Source organism: Balaenoptera acutorostrata, chromosome 9 (assembly GCF_949987535.1).
Source record: "Balaenoptera acutorostrata chromosome 9, mBalAcu1.1, whole genome shotgun sequence".
NCBI lineage: Eukaryota > Metazoa > Chordata > Mammalia > Artiodactyla > Balaenopteridae > Balaenoptera > Balaenoptera acutorostrata.
In genome coordinates this window covers 92,918,301-92,941,365 of record NC_080072.1, presented here as the reverse complement: position 1 = coordinate 92,941,365, position 23,065 = coordinate 92,918,301, and the positions used below count along the sequence as shown (strand labels likewise).

Genomic DNA, 23,065 nt, shown 5'->3' with positions numbered 1-23,065 from the left:
CCTCTCCCTCATTTTCTTGTTGAGCCTGGCTAATGGTTTATCAATTTTGTTTATCTTCTCAAAGAACCAGCTTTTAGCTTTAGTGATCTTTGCTATTGTTTTCTTTGTTTCTGTTTCATTTATTTCTGCTCTCATCTTTATGATTTCTCTCCTTGTGCTAACTTTGGGTTCGTTTGTTCTTCTTTCTCTAGTTCCTTTAGGTGTAAGGTTAGATTGTTTATTTGAGATTTTTCTTGTTTCTTGAGGTAGGCTTGTATAGCTACAAACTTCCCTCTTAGAACTGCTTTTGCTTCATCCCATAGGTTTTGAATCGTCGTGTTTTCATTGTCATTTGTCTCTAGGTATTTTTTGATTTCCTCTTTGATTTCCTCAGTGATCTCTTGGTTATTTAGTAACGTATTGTTTAGTCTCCATGTGTTTGTGTTTTTTACGTTTTTTTCCCTGTAATTCATTTCTAATCTCATAGCGTTGTGGTCAGAAAAGATGCTTTATAGGATTTCAATTTTCTTAAATTGACTGAGGTTTGATTTGTGACCCAAGATGTGGTCTATCCTGGAGAATGTTCTGTGCGCACTTGAGAAGAAAGTGTAATCTGCTGTTTTTGGATGGAATGTCCTGTAAATATCAATTAAATCTATCTGGTCTATTGTGTCATTTAAAGCTTCTGTTTCCTTATTTATTTTCATTTTGGATGATCTGTCCATTGGTGTAAGTGAGGTGTTAAAGTCCCCCACTATTATTGTGTTACTGTCGATTTCCTCTTTTATAGCTGTTAGCAGTTGCCTTATGTATTGAGGTGCTCCTATGTTGGGTGCATATATTTTTATAATTGTTATACCTTCTTCTTGGATTGATCCCTTGATCATTATGTAGTGTCCTTCTTTGTCTCTTGTAACATTTTTTTTAAGGTCTATTTTGTCTGATATGAGTATTGCTACTTCACCTTTCTTTTGATTTCCATTTGCATAGAATATCTTTTTCCATCCCCTCACTTTCAGTCTGTATGTATCCCTAGTTCTGAATTGGGTCTCTTGTAGAAAGTATATATATGGGTCTTGTTTTTGTATGCATTCAGCAAGCCTGTGTCTTTTGGTTGGAGCATTTAATCCATTCACGTTTAAGGTAATTATCGATATGTATGTTCCTGTTACCATTTTCTTTATTGTTTTGGGTTTTCTTTTTTAGGTCCTTTTCTTCTCTTGTGTTTCCCACTTAGAGAAGTTCCTTTAGCATTTGTTGTAGAGCTGGTTTGGTGGTGCTGAATTCTCTTAGCTTTTGCTTGTCTGTGAAGCTTTTGATTTCTCCATCGAATCTGAATGAGATCCTTGCCGGCTAGAGTAATATTGGTTGTAGGTTCTTCCCTTTCATCACTTTAAGTATATCGTGCCACTCCCTTGTGGCTTGTATAGTTTCTGCTGAGAAATCAGCTGTTAACCTTATGGGAGTTCCCTTGTATGTTATTTGTCGTTTTTCCCTTGCTGCCTTCAATAATTTTTCTTTGTCTTTAATTTTTGCCAGTTTGATTACTGTTTGTCTCGGTGTGTTTCTCCTTGGGTTTATCCTGTATGGGACTCTCTGTGCTTCCTGGACTTGGGTGGCTATTTCCTCTCCCATGTTAGGGAAGTTTTCGACTATAATCTCTTCAAATATTTTCTCTGGTCCTTTCTCTCTCTCTTCTCCTTCTGGGACCCCTATAATGCAAATGTTGTTGCATTTAATGTTGTCCCAGAGGTCTCTTAGGCTGTCTTTATTTCTTTTCATTCTTTTTTCTTTATTCTGTTCCACAGCAGTGAATTCCACCATTCTGTCTTCCAGGTCACTTATCCTTACTTCTGCCTTGCCTTTGTTATTCTGCTATTGATTCCTTCTAGTGTATTTTTCATTTCAGTTATTGTATTGTTCATCTCTGTTTGTTAGTTCTTTATTTCTTCTAGGTCTTTGTTAAACATTTTTTGCATCTTCTCGATCTTTGCCTCCAACCTTTTTCTGTGGTCCTGGATCATCTTCACTATCATTATTCTGAATTCTTTTTCTGGAAGGTTGCCTATCTCCACTTCATTTAGTTGTTTTTCTGGGGTTTTATCTTGTTCCTTCATCTGGTACATAGCCCTCTGCCTTTTCATCTTGTCTATCTTTCTATGAATGTGGTTTTTGTTCCACAGGCTGCAGGATTGTAGTTCTTCTTGCTTCTGCTGTCTGCCCTCTGGTGGATGAGGCTATCTAAGAGGCTTGTGCAAGTTTCCTGATGGGAGGGACTGGTGGTGGGTAGAGCTGGCTGTTGCTCTGGTGGGCAGAGCTCAGTAAAACTTTAATCCGCTTGTCTGCTGATGGGTGGGGCTGGGTTCCCTCCCTATTGGTTGTGTGGCCTGAGGCAACCCAACACTGGAGCCTACCTGGGCTGTTTGGTGGGGCTAATGGCAGACTCTGGGAGGGCTCATGCCAAGGAGTACTTCCCAGAACTTCTGCTGCCAGTGTCCTTGTCCCCCCAGTGAGCCACAGCCACCCCCCGCCTCTGCAGGAGACCCTCCAACACTAGCAGGTAGGTCTGGTTCCGTCTCCCCTGGGGTCACTGCTCCTTCCCCTGTGTTCCAATGCACACACTACTTTGTGTGTGCCTTCCAAGTGTGGAGTCTCTGTTTCCCCCAGTCCTGTTGAAGTCCTGCAATCAAACCCCGCTAGCCTTCAAAGTCTGATTCTCTACGAATTCCTCCTCCCGTTGCAGGACCCACAGGTTGGGAAGCCTGACATGGGGCTCAGAATCTTCATTCCAGTGGGTGGTCTTCCGTGGTATAAGTGTTCTCTAGTCTGTGAGTCACCCACCCAGCAGTTATGGGATTTGATTTTACTGTGATTGCACCCCTCCTACCTTCTCATTGTGGCTTCTCCTTTGTCCTTGGATGTGGTGTATCTTTTTAGTGAGTTCCAGTGTCTTCCAGTCGATGATTGTCCAGCAGCTAGTTGTGATTCTCGTGTTCTCACAAGAGGGAGTGAGAGCACATCCTTCTACTCCACCATCTTGGTCACAAGCTCCATGGATGCTATTTTAAATGGCTAAGTTGGTGGTAATTTGTTATGCAGCAATTGAAAACTAATACAACAGGGTTTTCACCCAGCAAGATTTCCTTCTTTCTTGGTAATCCCGTTCAGTTCCTACTTGATTTTGGTTACCCTCCAGTGCCTTCAAAGAGTTGTTTTACATATTTTGAGTGGAGTTTATAATTGCCATCTGTGGGAGTGCTAGTAGGTTACAATCTATTTTACCATTGCCAGAGCTAAAACTCTGCATATTAATTTCAGGGTTTCCTTTTCTTTAAAAATTATTTATATGGTCTTCATGTTAGTTATACAATATTTCATTCTGTTGAAGTACCATTCTCCTAATGTTAGCTATTTGGTTGTTTCTGATTTTGCTATATAAAGCAAAAATATCTTATATGAGTCTGTGTTTTGGTTTTGTTGATTTATTTACTTAGGATAAATTTGGGGTAGAGTTCCTAGGTTGAAGAGATTAGAGGAAATAAAGCTTTTGGAGGGATATGTGAGTTCACATTCTGCTGTGCTACTTACTAGCTGTGAGACTGTGGCAATTTAACCTGTTGGAGCCTTATTTTCATCTTATGTGAAAAGTTAAGAAAACCCGTCCTTTGTGGTTGTTTGAGCATTAAATTATATAGCTTATAGAAAGCACTGGGAAAAGAGAGGATACTTAATGGTAGATGAAGAGATGAGGATTTTGATGATAGCTATTGATGTGTTTTGCCATCTTGCTTTCCGATAGTAAAATGCCAATTTACAGTTGGATTGCTTTCTTTAATAGGTCTTCTGTGTAACTAATGACACAAGGAGGGACAACTACAAAATGCAGAGCACAGGACAGCATAGCTGAAGTTAAAGATGAAAAAACAGACTTTATAATACTACCGCATACGTATTTGGTGCTGAATCAGCTCTCCAAAAGATATAATTGTCCTATCCTCCTTAGTTGGTGCATCAAAAGGAAATCTTTTGAGGCGACTTAGAGGGGTGGTTTCTGGACACTTTTCTTTCCCTCTGTGCTTTGGTTTAGGTCTAGTATGTTTGTTCAGGCCAGCAGACTATATTATCTGGTTTGTTTCCAGTATAGCTGTCATTTGAATAATCTGAAAAGCTTTTTATTGGAGGTCTTTATCAAGTGCTAGTTGGATTTGTAATTTTCCTAGTTTACCACATCCTCCATAAATATACTTGTCTTGTCTCTGTGTCCCAGGGGATGCTATTGTATTACAACTCATTGAAATAACATATTCTTAGCATTCCATTCAAGCATTTTATTAATATAGATGCCTGGGTTATATTGTTGCAGAATGTTTGTTATTGACAACTTGCTCTCTCTTTATTTGGATGGGGCAATAAATACAGGTACTTAATTTACATAAGCCTATTAAATGAAATTCTCAAGAGGAAGGAAAATAATTTTAAATGCAGTTTACAATGTGGTAAAAGCTGATCCACTTACAAATAAGCTCATTTAGTGGAATTGGATTGAATGAAGAAAAAAAAAACTTTGCATAACATTATTGTTTGTGATATATACCAAACGGTATTTATGATACTGAGCTGCATGAAGAGATTAACTCTATTCCTACTGACCCCTTCTCTTCTCTCTTCTTACCCCTAGAGGGTACTATTCCTATTGACCCCTTCTCTTCTCGCTTCTTACCCCTAGAGGGTAAAAGAAGAAAGAGGGTTTTTGTTTTGTTTTCCAAAATGGTTCTATCAATGTGTAATTAAAATGGCTTTCCTTTAAAAGGGAAGCAAAGAGTCTGAGCTGCAGTTATTAGATGTTCTAAAAGTGTAGTTCAAGTTGCAAACCAAAGAATCATCTCTCCCGAATGTTTGTTTCCTTTCTTGAATGAATAATTTTTCGGGTTAGAAAATAAAATTAGCAAGAGAATATGAATAGGACAACTGAATTGTTCTATTTTTAGTATCTCTTCAAAAGTTTTTAAAAGTAGCTTCTGTAACATCATGAGGATTTTGTTTCCATTGGCCATTGGGAGTTAAGAGCACAGTCATCAGAAGAGATTATTCTCACATTTTCCTCTTTGACCTTCACAAAGGTGCATTTCCTTCTTGAAAACGCACAAAGGTGCATTTTCTTTGACCTTCACAAAGGTGCATTTTCTTTCTTCACAAAGGTGCATTTTCTTTCTTCAGCTAATGTGGAACATGGAGCCCATTTGTTTAAAGGGTTGCAGCCTTAGGGCACAAATATAACACATCAGCTCTTCCAGTTAATTTCTGGCAAGCTCAGGTGATGACTTTGATATGTTGGATCATGTATGGTGTGGATATGGGACTTGGTTACCTTAGAAACCATCTTTTTTCTTAGGTTTCTGCTTAGGAATTGTGATTCTTACAGGCAATTCTGCAGAAGATTTTCAGATTTGAATTTGGATGTAGAGGACTCACCCACATTCTTCAGAGAAAGCACAAGGCTAGAATTCTTCTCCCATTAATTCATTCTGCAGTCATTTTTAAAAATCTGGATATGGTTAAAATTTGTATCATCAGTTTTTCTCATCTGCAATTAAATTCTAGTTAGATTATTTCTAAATCACAAATTCTGCAGTTTCATTGTCCCAGGATCACTTTCTGCTTGCTTCTGTTCTATACATTTTATTAATCTACGGTAGTGTACCTGAGGCCACTACTCATGCACTATATTATCCTCATAACTGCTATTTTTTGTACATGTTTGTTTGGACGTTACTTTTATGAAAGCAATTAATTTGACTAATCCTGTGGAGAGAACTGAATATTCTTTTTCTCATCAGTACATCATTAAAGTTGCAAATGAAAACTTTTTATAGTGACCCAGTTTGCAGTGTCTACCAACCAGTAGGAGGCTGGGATCAAATCTTCTTGAGAGCATTTAGAGTGTGAGGAAGATGGAGACAGACTCTTGGGAATAGAAAAAGAATCCCACAAAAGAGTGGGATGGGAGGAAAGCCAGAGAGAGAGTATCAAGAAAGGAATAGTAATCAGCGATATCAAATTTTGCCTGACAGGTTAATTAATTTCTCCTAGATCCATCCCTTCCTTCCTGCTCACTGATGCAGCCTGACTTAAGGTCATTTCTCTATTTTTCACGCGTATATACTCTGTCTGAAATATCCTTTTTCAGTGTCTACAACATTATGAATTCCTGTTAAACCTGTAAAACTTTGATTGTTCATTGCTTCTTTGAAACTGTTACTAGCTCCTGTTTTCTGTGATTTCCCTGTATCATGTATAGGCTTCTGTCATTGAAATTATTTACCAGGTATTAAAATCATCTCTGTGACTATTTCTCCCATTAGACTGAGCTTTTTAAGATAGGGGCTGTTTTAATCAACCTTGGACATCTAGTGCCTAACACAGTTTGGCTTTAATGGAGGCTTTAAAAATAATCAAGAAAGAACTGCAAAGACTCAAAAGGGGCTATTAATTTTAGCCATGAGGCAATAATTGGTGACCTTTCCCAGAGCAATTTTAATCAAGTAGTGGAGGTGGAAGCCATATTGAAGTGGGTTGATAAATGAAGAGATAAGTGGCCACAGTTCAGGTTGACTGTAAAAGGCATGGTTGGGAGTGGAGGCCATAGCTGGCAGGGCAGGGAATATAAGGTGCAGAGTCTTATACTGTGTGTAAGAAGTGGGAGGTGTGAACATAATTCAAGGCCTAAGACAAGGAGCCCTGCACCTTATGGAAGCCAGTGGGGACATTGAAGAGCAGCAGGTTCAGGAGGGGTGGGAGGGATCCAGTCCAGGGGATGGGGGAGAGGTGAGCTTCGGGCGTGACAAGCTGTCCACATTCCCTTGAGAACGAAATGAAGAAAAGTTTAAATAATTGACTCAGAAGTGAATTTAGGGAGAGAATCCTTTATTTTTTTAAACAGGTTTAATTCACTTTACTTTTCTGGTATGAAAGCTATGTGGTGACCACAGTTGGGGCCTGGGTCCTCTGCAGGGAGACTCTGGTTTGGGTCTTTTTGAGATGGTCAGTGAATTCCTGATAGGGAGACTTGGTGAAAGTGGTCTCTGTAGAGGCTTAGGGAAACAGCTGTAGGTTTGGAGATGACATCAAAAGCAGCTTTGGTGAAGTTGCCAGGGAGCGTTCTAGCCATCCTCAGTACCGTCTGCAGCAGCTTCTTGGGTCTAGGGGCCTAGATGATGCCATTGCCCCTGGGGGTGAGGATGAGGAGCACATGCATAGAGCCACAGCGGCTGGTCACCTTGCAAGGGATGGTTAGGGCTTGCTGATCTTGTGTCCCCAGTAGCCTCGCCACACAGGGGGTGATGAAGAGCCTGGCCTGGACGATAGCCCCGAGGATGGCAGTGGCTACCTCCATGGAGTGCGTAACACCCAGACCAGCACGTCTGTAGTAAACCCCAGTGGTGACAGATGCCTTAAACCTGGTCCACCGGCCAGCACAGGTCTGCTTTTGCATGGGCATAATCTTCAAAACCTTGAGGGACATCCCTGAAAAAAGTCAGTGATCTCAGATTCTGTGAAGGGCAAGGAGAAGAAAGAGATCTCCTCCAGGGACTTTACTTCATATCCTTGACCAGGCAGCTCAGTTTGGTGACAGGGACCCACTTCTTGTCCTTTGCCGTGCCTCCCCGGAGCCCTTCCCGTAGCACCTGCCCATCATCCACCGTTACATGTTCTCTCGGAGAAGAAATGCAGAATTCTTCAAATCAGGTGCTTTCTCCTCTTGTACCTTAAATCAGAGCCAAAGCTGAGTATACACCAGCAGCATAGGCTTGGTAGCAGTTGCTTTTACTGTGTTTAGGTAGTTTGAATTGATGAGCAGAACAAAGAAGGAAATGTCATCTGTGTGTTGTTTCATTCTGGTTTTTGTGAATGTCCTTATTCATTTCAGACTAATATTATAGGTATATCTGGGAGATAGCTCTTAAAATACTTGTGAAAAATATATGTGCAAGTTGATATTTTATACTACTGTATCATTCAGTTTCAAAGAAGAAACTCTAGTCATTTGAAGATGCAATTGAGCAGGCTCAGTCTGTTCAAATATTCAAAATTAGATGTATTTTATAAGCTTTGAAAAGATCTTTTCAGTAAAATGACGTCATTTTTTGCTGGCTCCTGTAAAAGTGGCTTGTCCTTTGTCAGCAGAATGACTGAAGTTCTGCTGCCTGTTTATAAAGCTAAACTTTTTTATCCTGAAAATTGTATTGCCAGGCGTAGCCTGTAGGATACTCTTCATTGCAAGAAACAGGAAACACAACCAGAAGTGGCTTAAAAAATGAGAATTGTTAATTACATAATGAGAAACCTGGATGAAAGACAGTTCTATTGTCAGTTAATTCAACAGAGTTTTCAAAATCAAGGTTCTTTCCATCTTTCTGCTCTTAGTTAATATTGAGTTGACTTTTGTCCTCAGACTTGTCCCCTAATGATTAAAAAGACACTGTTACTCCAGACCAGTTAAATGAGAATCACTATGGGGGAGTGAGGGAGTCCAGTCATTAGTCCATTTAAAAGTTCCCAGATGATTCTATCCTGCAGCTTGCTAGGACTGAGAACAGAGTTACACCAAATAAGATTAACCCTGGGGATTATAATCCCAGCTACCATGAAGTATATGGCCATTTGATAGCTGAAGAAAACAGGAGTTCTTTTAGCAAGGAATAATGGAGAAGAATTAGGCCAATATTGTCTGCCATGCTACGGATGATTTATTTAAAGTGTAAAAAACAAATAATATGTTTTGAATTCACGTTTGATCATTATTGTCACTTAAAAAAGCTATGTAAATTGTTCCTACCCCTTGCCTTAGAGACAAATCTTCAGATAGGCAGTTATATTAACCCACTGAAGTACAAAGAGAATGTTTTGGCTAGGAAGGAAGCAGGAGTATTAAAGCATACTTTCTGGCATTTGGTGTGTAGATAAATAGCCATCTTTTAAGTAAATATAAAGTGATGATCTATGTTGCCTTGTCTAAGGATTGTAGTCGACTCTTGATCAATCAGAATTGAGTCTCTTCTTCATGGGTTATATAACATGTGCTCTTTGTTTTGGTTCTCTTGTTTTTTAATTTTCAGATGCATTCTACCTCTGCCAACATGTGCCAGAACAGAATTTGTTATTATCCCTTCTAAACTTTGTGTTGCTTAATGACGTTACCATTTTCCAGCTGAGACATTTCACTTGTATTCGTATAGCATCTCTGGCAAGCATGTTTTTTCTTCTTTCTTGCTCACAGACGTTGTGTCACTTGAGGGTCTCCTTTGCTTTTGACTCCAAAATACCATCTTAAAAGGTCCTCCCTCTCCTTCCCTTTGCTCCCCATATGTTTTTCAGTCTCTCTGTTTTAGTTTATCCGTAATAGTGCTTCTGGAGTTATCATCCTAAAATTTAGATAGGATCATGTTTTTACATTGCCCTATCTACCACTTATCTACAGAATAAAAATTCAGTGTGTTAGATTGTCTTTTCCAAGATAGTCATAAAAATATTTCCCATCTCACACACTCTGCTTTATACTGTGACGTTGATACTCCTCCCATGAAAGGGTGGGGTCTGTGTCCCTTCACTAGAATCTGGGCAGGCTTCTGACTGTGGTGGAAGAGACACTAATGTGACCGCCTAGACTAGGTCATAAAGAGTGATAGGGCTTCTGCCTGTACCTTTGGGATACTTAGTATTGGAACCCAAGTCCCCATGATGTGAGTGAGAGCCCAGCCAAAACCTTCCCTGCAGCCCTTGCTAAGCTTCCAGCTCCCACCATCTTCCTGCCCTGTGAGTGATCTTAGAAGTGGATCCTTCCCCCAGTTAAGCCACCCAAGCTGACCTTTGTGGAGCAGGACTGAGCCATCCCTGCCAAGTCCGCCTGTATTGGAAAATCATGGGGGAAAAACAAAGGTTACTTGTATTTAAAGTGACTAGATTTTTCTTTTTAAAATCAGCTTTGATGAAGCATAAGGTCCATAAAATTTCAATAATGTTCAGTATACAATTCAATGAATTTTGACAAATATTTGCAGTCTTTTCACACTAACACAATCAAAATAGAACAGTTACATCATTTTACAAAGTTCTCTTGTATACCTTTGCATTCAGTCCTCTGTCACTATCCTTAGTCCCTGGTAACCGCTGATCTGCTTTCTATTATTAGAGTTTTTCCTTTTGCAGAATGGAAAATTTGTTTCTGTACTAGTTTTTGGCTGTTATAAATATACCTGTTATGAATAGTCAAGTATAAGTCTCTTTGTAGGCATCAGTTTTCATTAGTAAAGAGTGGAATTGCTGGGTTATATGGTAGTACATGCTTAATTTTTTAAACTGCCTGTTTTCCAAAGTAGTTTTTCCAGCAATATATAAGAGTTTTAGTTGCCCTGTGTTTTTGCTAGTTCTTGTTATTGCTGTCTTTTTTTTTTTTTTAAGTTCAGCCATTCTCATGGGTGTAAAGGCATCTTATTGCTGTTTTAATTTGCATAGCCCTAATGACTAGTTGTGTTGACATCCTTCGTGTGTTTGCTATTTCTATATCTTCTTTGATAAAGTATCTATTCAAGTCATCTGCCATGTAAAAAAAGATTGGGTTGTTTATCTCTTTAATACTTAGTTTTAAGATTTTTTATATATTTGGGATATGTTTCCTATCAGATATATAGTTTGTAAATATTTCCTCCTGTTCCGTGAGTTGTCTTTTCACTTTCTTGATGGTGTCCTTTGAAGCACAAAGTTTATAATTTTGGTCAAAGTACAGTTTATCAGTTTTTTATTTTGTGGTTCATGTCTTTTGTGTTTTATCTAAAAAAACAAACAGACAAACAAGCAAAAACTTTGCCTAAACAAGGTCATAAAGATTTTTCTCCTGTGTTTTCTTCTAGAAGCTTTATATTTTTAGCTCTTGCATCTAGGGGTATGACCCATTTTGAGTTAATTTTTGTATATGGTGTGGGGGAAGTTTCAAAGTTCATTTGTATATTTTCAACAACATTTGTTAAAAAGGCCATCTTTTTCTCATTGAAATATCTTGGCACCTTTCTTGAAAATCAGTTGACCATATTCATATGGGTTTGTTTCTGGAGTATGTGTTCTGTTCCCTTGATTATCTGTCTATCCTTATGCCAATATTATACTCTCCTGATTACTGCAGCTTTAGAGTCAACCTTGAAATCAGTTAGTGTTAAGTTTTCCAACATTTGTTCTTTTTTCAAAGATGTTCTAATTGTTCCAGGTTCTTTGCATTTCCATATAGATTTTATAATAAGCTTTTAATTACTATGAAAAGGTTTGCTAGAATGGGGATTGGATTGAATATATTGATTAATTTACTGACAGTAACATCTTTAGTATTTTTTCTCATTTTGCATATCCATTTACTTAGTTCTTCTAGCAGTGTTTAGTAGTTTTCAGTGTATAAGTTTTGCACATGTTTTGTGAAATTTATTCTTTGCACTAATGGTGGCAGTCCAGATAGGGTTCAGTTACTAAAGAACACTCAAAGGCTCCAAAATTAGAAATTTATTGCAGGGAAAGGATTCAATATAGCAACAGGATTAGAACATTAAGGATATGCGTTGCAGCCAGAGGTTCCCTGATTGCAAGAGCTTTAGAAGGGCTAGGCATGACCTCTGACTGTCCTCTTTGTTGATCATATGGACACACTTTTTCTCTCAGATCAGGTGCCACTGATGTGTGCACAGAACCATGTAACCCCTAATGGAGTCTAGGCTGGTACTCCTTATGCTCTGCTGGTTATGTAGGCATAGTCTTTCTCATAACCAGCCCCAAAGGTAGAGCCCTCTGTGGTGTTTCACTAAGACCAGATGCAAATCATCAAATCTCACTTATCAATAAACATTGTTGACAGTCTGATACCCTGAAACTTACCTTAAACCCATCAGTACAAAGCAACACTATCAAGCCATACATTTCATGTCTTGACAGGGATCAGCACCATACAGGTACATTTTTACTTTAGCAGAACAACTTGGGCTAATTCCAGGTGTGCTGCAGTTGACTCACATCCCTAAATTTTTCTTTGGTCCTGTTATAATTGGTATTTTAAAAAATTTCTATTTCCAATGTGTATTGCTTTTATATGTAAATAAAATATGCTTTTTGTATATTGACCTTATATCCTGTGACCTTGCTAACTCACTTACTACTTTTAGTAGCTTTTTGTAGATTTCCTAGGAATTTTTACATTGAAAGTCTTGCGATCTTTGAATAAGGGTAGTGTTTCTTCATTCTTACCAATCTGTATGCCTTTTATTTCTTTTTCTTGCCTTGTTGCATTGGCTAAGAACTCTAGTACAATGTTGACTAAAAGTGATGACAGCATTCTTTCTAATCTTAGAGGTAAAACATTCAGTATCTCGGCATTAAGTAGGATGTCGTCTCTAGGATTTTTATAGATATTATTTATCAAGTTGAAGGATTTCCTTTTCCTTTTATTCCAAGTTTTTATCATGAATGGATATTGAATTTTGTCAGATACATTTTTTGCTTTCATTAAGACAATCATTTGGTTCCTTTGGTGGTGGCGGGGGTATGTTAGTCTGTTAATATGGTGAACTTGTATTGATTTTTGAATGTTAAACCAGCTTTGCATTCCTGGAATAGACCTCTCTTGACCATGATTCTTTTTATATATTGCTTCGTTCAATTTGCAAATATCCTGTTAAGGATTTTTACTTCTGGGTTTATGAGAAACATTGGTCTTTAGTTTTCTTTTTTTGTAATACCTTTGTCTAATTTGGGTATTAGGGTAATGCTTGACTCACAGAATGATTTGGAGCCTGTTTCTTCTTCCGTATTTCGCACAAGTTTATGCAGCATTGTTATCTATTTCTTACATGTTTGGTATAACTCACCAGTGAAGCCATCTGGACTTGTGAATTTTCTTTGTGGGTAGGTTTTTAAACTATGAATTCTTTTTCTCTAATAAATATAGGGCTATTCAGGTTATCTATTTTTTTCTTGGATGACCTTCAGTAGTTTGTACCGTTCAAGAAATTTGTCCATTGCATTTAAGTTACTGAATTTGTTGATATAGAATTCTTAGTAATATTCTCTTATTAGCCTTTTAATGTCTGTATGATCTGTAGTGATGTTCTGTCTTTCATTCTTGATATTGTGAATTGTGTTTACTCTCTTTTTTCCTTATCAATTTTACTGACCTTTCAGAGAGCTCGTTTGGGGTTCATTGATTTTCAGTAAAGACATTGTTTTTATGTTTTTTGTTTTATGATGGCAGAACTATCCTTATTCCTCATAACCTTTATAGTACAGATCTCTTCTGTTCTAATTGAATGTGTACTTGTGTTTTACCCCTTCACCTCCCAGGTGAATATGCTTTTTGGGACAACTATGTTATTCATCTTTGTCATTTTGACAGAATCTTAATTTAAATTGGACTCAGTAATAGTGAATAAAGATCTTGGAAGTTAGCATAAGTTGATTTAGTGTTCTGGTAACTGCCTCATATAGAATTCAATAGTAAATTAAAACAAGAAGGCATAGAGAGAATTCTCATTATTTGGATGGAAAATTTAGCCTTTTTTAAATAAAAAATTGTCTCTATAATGTGTTTTAAATATTTATATTTTTATTATGATTCACATGCTTTAGGTAATTCTGGTCTCATTTTCTTTTGGTATATAAAAGGAGAGAAGGGCTCTTTTAGTACATTTATCTGATTTAGAGCTTTCTTTTCACCTCACTTCAAGTCTTTCTCCCATGCTGCCGTGGAGATGAATGCAAAGGAATCCATACTAGGATTTAACAGAATAAATAAATGATTTCTATTACGAAAAGAGCCACTCTAGGAAATAAAGCTCTATCTAGTAAATATGGGCTTACTTAGTACATTTAACATGTGACTGGAGTTACCACAATTTTGTTTATAAAATCTTTCAGAATTTCATCTATCACGTAATTTGTAAAGAGAGTTGTATCGTTATCACAGCAGCTCAAATTCTGGCATACTTCCATTGTGCTTGGCCAACAGCGAGTAACAGAACAGTGGTTATTTGCTGACCTTTTCAGATATTTTTAGATGAAGAAAGGTGTAAATAAATAAAGCAATTCTTTGATTCCTGATAAATGGCCTGGAAGGCTGATCTTGTGCAGTTTACTGTACCTTTATCTGCTTGCTCAGCCACTGCTTAATAAAGATCCCAAGGGAGCCGACTGAGGCTACATCCCTCCTCTTACCCATGCTAGAAATCTTAACAACTTCCTTTTTGAACTGATCCCTAAAATGGTTATTTCTTTTCAATTTTTCTAAACAGTTTTTCTTGACTCCCTCCTTCCAGCTCTCATTTCCATCTGACATATTTTAATATATTGATGTCATTTTAATCTTGCTAAAAAACATTGCAATTATATCATTCTTTTGCCCCCAGACTTTCACAGAATAAAATACTCTAAACTCTTCGTCCCCAGTAAATGATTCATTTGGTTTCACTGCCTTGGGACATGGACTCATCCTCAGTTATTCGCCATTTCAGTCTCAATTTTTAAAAATATTTTAGTAATATTTTAAAACACACATGAAATTTCCCATCTTAACTGCTTTCAAGTGTACAGTTCAGTATTGTTAAGTATATTCACACTGTTGTGCAACCAGTCTCCAAAACTTTTTCATATTGCAAAACTGAAACTCTATTTGTTCAATAGTAACACCACTTTTTCTCACCCCTCCAGCCCTTGGCAACCATCATTATACTTTGTTTCTATGAATTTGACTAATCTAGATTTCTCATGTAAGTAGAATTATACAGTATTTGTCTTTTTTTTTTTTTTTTAACTTTGGGATTATTTATTTATTTATTTATTTATTTATGGCTGTGTTGGGTCTTCGTTTCTGTGTGAGGGCTTTCTCCAGTTGCGGCAATTGGGGCCACTCTTCATCGCGGTGCACGGGCCTGTCATTATCGCGGCCTCTCTTGTTGCAGAGCACAGGCTCCAGACGCGCAGGCTCAGTAATTGTGGCTCACGGGCCTAGTTGCTCCGCGGCATGTGGGATCTTCCCAGACCAGGGCTCGAACCCGTGTCCCCTGCACCGGCAGGCAGACTCTCAACCACTGTGCCACCAGGGAAGCCCGTATTTGTCTTTTTGAGACTGGCTTATTTCACTTAGCATGATGTCTTTAAATACATCCATGTTGAAGCATGTGTCAAAGTTTCCTTCCTTTTTAAGGCTTGAATATCAGATCTCTTTTTAAGAGCAGGGTTTTTTATGGGAAGGGGATTGAAGATGTTAGAATATTAAATATGTGAGAAGAATTACTATAGTTAGAAGGCAGGCTGGTGGGGGGAATATTCTGGGGCTTCTGAAAGTTCCAACTTCACTTACCCTACTTGTGTAGGGTAGCAGAATATGCCACCCCCAAGTATGCCACTGGGGCATAAGGATTATTCTGAGTCAAAGGCACATAAACAGCAGATTCAAGAAGGCCATTCTGACCTTTCTTTTTCTTCTTGAAAGCAAGAGGTAAACTCTCATGTAAAAGGTGCCTTCTGGATACCAGGTGAAAGGAAAACATTCTTACTACTAGAGATGGGGAATAGAGGCTGGGAACAATCTGTACAAACAAACCTTGTTACTAATCCTTATCTTTCTCATCACTTTTCCACAATTATCTGCTCTAGCCCAAACCCTTTGTCTTGTTACATCTTCACAATTCACTACTTTTTATCCAACCACACATATAAGCTTTTGGCCCTAACTGCTTCTTTGGGTCTTTATTTTCCTTGTGAAGGCTTTCAGATACACAAAAAAATTACTAAATAAAATCTGTGTGCTTTTCTCCTGTTCATGTGTCTTGTGTCAGTCTAATTCTTAGGCCCAGCTGGGAGAGGGTAGAGGAGAAATTTTATCACCCCCTCTCCCCCCAGTCTTGTTTCCCATTTACTGAGTTTCCTGTAGGTATTAGTAGTGCCTGGGTTTTCGTAATTCTTTTTATTTAAGTAAAATCCCATCTCAGACCAAGTTTATTTCTAATTAATAGACATACTGATTCAATAATGTATCTGCTGTCTTAGGAGTCGCCTTTTCTTTGCAGTCTTTGCAATACATGTTTTTTGTTTTTGTTCTTTCACTGAAGATCTGTTAAAATTAATGTAAATGTCTTTTTGGACTCATGATAACCCAGATGACCTGAAAAATAAGTTGTTTCTTTGGAGTTCTCTTAGTCATTGATAAGTGTGTGCATGACAAAATTTACTTTTCTTGTTATATAATAAAACAGTCTTCAATGTAAAAAAGTTCAGTCTTCAATTTGGACAGAACTTTTTTTTTCTACTTACTGTGTAGCAAATATGATAGTCTTCTGAAAGGGTTAGTTCTTGGCCTCCTTGAACCAGAACCATCCTAAGAAGTTTTTTGGGACAAATCTGATCTCTTTATACCTCCAGAGTATGCCCCTGTCTTTTTCTATATGTGAATTCCAAAATCTTTAGCTACTAAGTGTTTTACAGTCTGGTGCAAAACTAAACACATGTCCTATTTCTTGTCAGACTCCAATTCTCTCCCTACTCACTTTCATCCCTGCCTTCAACTCAACGAAATGACTTAGAATTCTCCAAATGTGGCATACCTTTCCCTTGGCCTAGCAAATAAGATTCTCCCTGCTTGGGATACCCAATTCTTGTTTCTCTGTATCTGGTGAAATCTCCCTATTTGATGGAAGCCTTTGTCTGCCACGGTTTCCTTTTTTTTTTTTTTTAAATGAATGAATGAATGAATTAAGCTGCATTGACCCTTCGTTTCTGCACACAGGCTTTCTCTGGTTGCGGCGAGTGGGGGCTACTCTTCATTGCAGTGCACAAGCTTCTCATTGTGGTGGCTTCTGTTGCGGAGCACAGGCTCTAGGCACATGGGCTTCAGTAGTTGTGGCGCACAGGGTCAGTAGTTGTGACGCACGGGCTTAGTTGCTCCACAGCATGTGGGATCTTCCCGCACCATGGTTTGAACCCGTGTCCCTTGCATTGGCAGCTGGATTCTTAACGACTGCGCCACCAGGGAAGTCTCTCTGCCAGGGTTTCTTATCTGAACCTCAGAACTCAATGATTTGAATGACTGTTTCTCAGTTTTTTTAAAGATGGTGTATGAAAAAAAATAAAGATGGTGTATGAATATTTTCATTCTAGACGTATAAGAACAAAGTTAATTTATTACCTTCAATGGATACTTCAGGGCATTAGGAATTAATTTTCTTTTGAGACCCCCACTAAAAAAGGCGTAGTCTGAGTTTGTTTCCTTCTATTGCCCTTGCACAAATTTTAAACTCCTTTGGAACATTTGTCATATTATAATTATTTGTTTATATATTATATATTATTTTTTGTCAGCTTTTCCATTTAGACTGGACATCTAGAGAACAGTCTGTCTTATTTATTCTCACACCCCAGTACGCGGCACCATGCCTGATATAGTGTTGATGTTCAATAAATTTTAGTGAATATAGATAGATACAGATGCTGAGGATTATACTGACTTCCTTAAAGTAGCTTAGCTTCATTTTTTTCAGCATGACTATACTCCACGTTCTTCATTCCCTTTTCAAACTTATTTTTGTATTTGCTTTCTTTCTTAAATGAGCACCTTAATATTTGCTACCCTATTCTCTACTTGTCTATATATCACACTTCAGCAATTTTCTTGTTCCTTGTGGATGCTTTGCCTGCTTAAATAGAGCTAAGTGCTCCTATTGGTATGGGTTTTTGGAATCTCTAGTGTCAGATTTATAAGAAATTAAACTCATTGATTAAATTGACAGCTACACGGAAAATTGTATGAGATGATGCTTTTGCCTAATTTTATTTGAATAATAATGTTGCTTTTATAGTATTTATAATTTGTGTTATCTGTTTCCATTTTCTCAGTTGATGATAATTTTCACTATACATTATTATACTTACCCTTTGAGTGTTTGCTCTATGAATTGATTTCTCATCCAGATGGTAATTTCCCTCCATTCTTTTTGCATCCCTATCTGTCCAGTATGTAGAGATGGAAATAGATATTGGTTGTTATTTGATGTCATTTTGTCAAGTATATGCTATGTTCATCAAGAACAAAAGAGTTAATCCTTCGAATTGGCAGAACCCACAGACAATGCTGAGGTATCAATTCTCTCTCAGACTCTGGAGGATAATGACAGTACAGCTTCTCTTCATGGAAAAGACCCTGTAGTTGTTAGATTATTCACTTTGGAATGTCAGAATGGGTTCTTTGCCAGAGTGTGATTGTTTCCATTTTTGTCAAGCAAATATTAAACTAGACCATAGTTTTCTAACAATATTAGAATAAAACAAAAAATTTGTCTTCACGTCTCCTTACCTGCCTAGCCTATGAAGATTGATAGGACACATTCACTATTTTGTTAACTGCCGTAGAATCAGCAGTAGGTTTCTGTTCTGTTCTGTTGTCTTTCTCCTCTCCTTAAAGCTTGAGATAAGTGTGCTTTTTTGAGGTTGATTAGAAACATGTTTTCAAAGTGTCTGAATTGGTGAAATGTTAAACCATTCCAAGATTGGAAGTAGCTTGGCATGTGTGGAGAAAACCACATCACTAGTGGACAAAGATGTCAGAAGACCTGTGAATCCTGACTATATTATGTTCTGTTTCCTGAATTTGTTCTTAACTTCTTATAGCCTCAGTTTTCTCTTTTTGTGAAAATCAAATAAAAACATACACAGTAATATTTATATAGCCTGTATGGAACAAATGTGAAGTGGCATTACTTTCTGTGTTTGGTTGATAGGGTATTATTAAGGCAGCTCCCATTTTCTCCTGCTTGAATACATTCTCCATATTCTTCTTGCCCCTTTATAATGCATCCAACCTTGAAAACACTCTTCCTCATGAAAAATTTGAGTACTGTTTTAAATGAGCTAGACACTGCTAAATAAAAACATAACTAGTAAATAGCAAAGTTAGAATTCAAATCCAGGTCCTTTTTACCCCTGAGCTTGTGCCATTAACCAATATATGCTATCAACTATCAACATTCTTTTATCGTCATTAATGTTGAATGGTGATCTTGAGAATCTTATTATTCAGAGATAACTGTTAATTAAAAGGGAGCTATAGGAAGCTTGGCAAAGAAAATTATAGAAATTCTCAACATGACACTGTTCTAGTAGGTGTGTTTGTAGTCAAAACAAACAAACAAAAAAATAGGATCAGTGTGAACTGAGTACTGTGTGGCCTATTGTGGCTGATGAAGTAGAACCCATAACTTCTCTGTTCAGAAAACTCAGAAATGTGTGTGGGTAAGTCTGGAACATCCAAATAATCGTGCATTAATGTGATTTAAAATTTACTAAATGCAATAATACTGTTACTCGAAAGATGCCAGGTTTTTTTTTTTTAATTCTTTAAAGCAGTCTTTCAAATTTTTTTTTGAATTTTATTTTATTTATTTTTTTATACAGCAGGTTCTTATTAGTTATCCATTTTATACATATTAGTGTGTATATGCCAATCCCAATCTCCCAATTCATCACATTTCATCATTTGAATTTCTTTCAAATTTTTATTAATCCATTTTTGTTTATGTACCAGAAGAAGTATCTGATTTCTTGTACAAAGTTTATGTTTACAAGACAGCAGCATTTTATTTCTCTTCAGGGAGATGTCATTCTCTCAAGTCTGGTTCTGTATTGCTTAGAATAAGTTGTTTTTCTTTTGTCTGAAACTTTGTGAGATTTTTAAAAAGCTAATTAAAAGATCCCTAGAGTTAGTTGCTTACGTTGCATGGAAAGAGACAGGTATGTGCTTTTATTTTTATATGTGCACTTTAGTGAAAATTACCCCTCCCCCCTCATTAACAAGGTGAATTTTTGAATGAGAAAGTGCTAATTTAGGATACTTGTCTCATGAATTTATCTTTCCAGGCTTGAAATTTGATTATATCACTCCCTCAGATTTAGATATAAATACAGCTCCTAAATACTGTCAGCAGAAGCAACCTATAAAATTGATGTCTGTATCATTTTTATAAATCCAACATTTAAGAAAGTAAAAAATATAGTTCTTAGAAAAGCCAATCAGTTTAAATTTATTCTATAGAACTTATACTCTGCTATTACAGACGCATGTGGTCTCCACCAACCTTTTCTTTTTCTTTTGGCTGTTTATTTCAGTTTCCTCTGCTTTTTCTTTCTTTCTTTTCAAACAAATGATTCTTTGCCAGCAGCATTCTTTCAATCTCTCCAATTTGGTTTAATATTGAAAGTTTTTCTGCTACCTTTGTTACTCAGGGTCATTTCCACTCAGATGAATAATATTACCCAGGAGCAGTATTTTAGAACCTTTAAGGATCTGTTTTTCTTTATCATTGCTGTTCACATTATATCTCTGAGGCATATATTATGTAAATAAAAATTATATTGTAAAGTCATATAAAATATACTTAATATATATTTTTATATGCTCATTCTTTTATATTTTTAGGTAAGTAAATTTCAGATATTAATTTCAGCAGAAAGTTTTTGATTTTAAATGATCTTTTGCTTATAAAGTAATCTCTAGGTAATAGAAACTGAGAGATAAAGCAAATGCTCATGTGTTGGAAATAAATATCTTTGGTTGTTGCCCCTGGACTGTGTTTTCCTTTTGCTAACCTGTGAGGATCACATGAAATAATTGCATTTTTGGAATATTTTCTCACTTTTGAGTTCTGTAGCTTCTCATCTCTTTTTAGAGTAAGGCATTGCTAATGGGTCTCTTTTCAAGGCAATTTCTAGCTTTTCTCATTTGTGGGCTTTTTTTTTTTTTGCCTGTTTTACCACAGAATTGAAATATAAGTTGGCCAAAAAGATCAAACTCTCACAGTTAATTCAGTAGGCATTTATTGAGGGCATTGTATGTTGTGTAAGTCCAAGTACATCAAAGAAATAAAAATGAAATCAAATTAGCGAGCTGTTCTAAGGCAGTGCATTAGTTTTCTATTGCTGCATAACAAATTTCCAGAAATTTAGCAGCTTAAAACAATACACATTTATTATCTCATTTTTTTTGTGGTGCTGGAGTCTGGGCACAGTTCAGCTGGTTCTCTGTTCAGGGTCTCACAAGGCTGCAGTCAAGGTATTGGCCAGTCTACATTCTCATCTAGGGACCTGAATGGAGAAGATTCCTATTCTGGGCTCATTCAAGTTGTTGGCAGAATTTCTTTGGCAGCTGAATGATGTAGGCCCCAGATTTTGGTTGGCCATTGGCTGGGTGGTGATCACCCTTAGTTCCTAGAGGCTGCCCACAGCTCCTTCCATGTGGGCTTCTCCAGTGTGGCTGTTTACCTCATTAAGCCTGCAAGGGGAGTCTGTAGATCCAGTCTGCTGGTAAGATGGAGGCTTATATAATGTAACACAGTCATGGGAGTGATATCTCATTACCTTTGCCACATTCTGTTGACTAGAAGAACGTCATAGGTCCTGCTTAGGCTGAAGGAGACAGGATTACACAAAGGCATGAACACCAGGAGGTGGGATCATGGAGAGTCACTTTCGGATCATTCTGCCGCAGGCAAGATGTAAATAAATGGGTGATTAGTAAACTTAGAGTGATTAAAAATGGTACATTTTATTGCTTATATATATTATGTTCATGCTGGGATTAGATTAGACAGTGTTGAACCTGGGCCATTACTGTGATTGGCACTTTGTTGAAGCATGGTTTCTACTTTGACGAGACTGTGTGCAAGCTAAGGATGAGATCTATCTCACGAAGCCCTGCAGTCTGTGTGCCCTAGCATTCCAAAGACATACCTACATATATTTGAGCCTCCATAGTAAAGGCCAGAATTTCTTTCTCGCCACATTTTATTCATTAAGATTTCAGAATTGTCATCAAACTTTTAATATAGTTAGTTGCTTTTGTTTAAAGTAGCAAACAATGCAGACATAAATGATAAGTTTCTTATTAGGTTGAATAAAAATCTCATTAAAATAATCATTTAGACATGTATAGAGGATAATTTTTTTTATATTTATATGTTCTCGGAAAGCAGCAATATGTTATATTTTTAGATTTCATAATAACGTTACGGTTTCTTTTTTTGCTTCAACTTATTCAGTTATTTAAACAGGTAATGAGATTAGTTCCATTGAATTTTTTCACCTTTTCTTATTTTTCCTCCTACTTAATACTAGGCCTTGTTTTACATTGCTCAGTTGATACCATGAACTTAATGACTTAGAACAGTTACCTTTAATTTTGGCTATAGATTAAAATCAAAGATATCAAATTTCTCAATGTCCTGCCTCTGCAACCTCAGTTTATTTATGCCAATATGAGCTGCTTTGATTTTAAAGATTTCTGGATTAAATTCACATTTTAAATATATTTTTATTCTTGGGAAATATACCAATTTAATAGTGAAAGTAAAAAAAAGTTGTTATTTGTAGATATTTTTGAAAGTTAAATTTGTAGAATAAATCATAGTCTTACAAATAATTGTTTATACATTTTTCTTTTCTTTTTTAATTGAAGTATAGTTGATAAGAATTCTGTTTATACATTAAAAAAACTTCTATTAAGAAGAACTGCAACAACAAGAAAAAGTGGGTGGAAGGGACTTGAATAGATATATCTTTTCCCCTGGCTGTATTCTTTTGATGTTGTTTTATAACATGAGTCATGAGAGCAGTGACGACAACCTATGTGGAGAAGAGTAGGATGTACTGTACCCAGTTGCATTTATAGATGATTTATAGGTTTGACTTGGAGGGCTGGGGGGTGTGTGTGTGTGTGTGTGTGTGTGTTTTGGGGGGCGATAAGGGAGGAGAGGTTGATTGAGAAATGGAGATGGTGTTCTGAGTTGTACTAACTTTCATTGTTTAGAATTGACTGATGTGGACCACATCTCTAAAATGGGTACACTAAGCTCCAATTAAAGTATAAACTTCTTAAGTATAAACTTTCACTTTTCCATGGAATTTGTGCTTTGTCTTATTTTGAATTTTTTCCACACTTGAGTGATAATGCGTGCACATGTGTACATGCACACAATGCATGTACACACATGTGCACACACACACAAATGCATGGCTA

The 23,065-nt window shown here is 37.0% G+C and overlaps 1 protein-coding gene and 1 pseudogene across 1 annotated transcript in view; one reads left to right on the top strand and one right to left on the bottom strand.

Annotated features, from left to right (window-relative positions):
* DDX10 (DEAD-box helicase 10) overlaps nt 1–23,065 on the top strand; it is a 251,244-nt gene that overhangs the window by 100,661 nt on the left and 127,518 nt on the right. The gene's annotated exons all lie outside the window — the stretch shown is intronic.
* LOC103001794 (40S ribosomal protein S2-like) lies at nt 6,952–11,903 on the bottom strand (annotated as a pseudogene).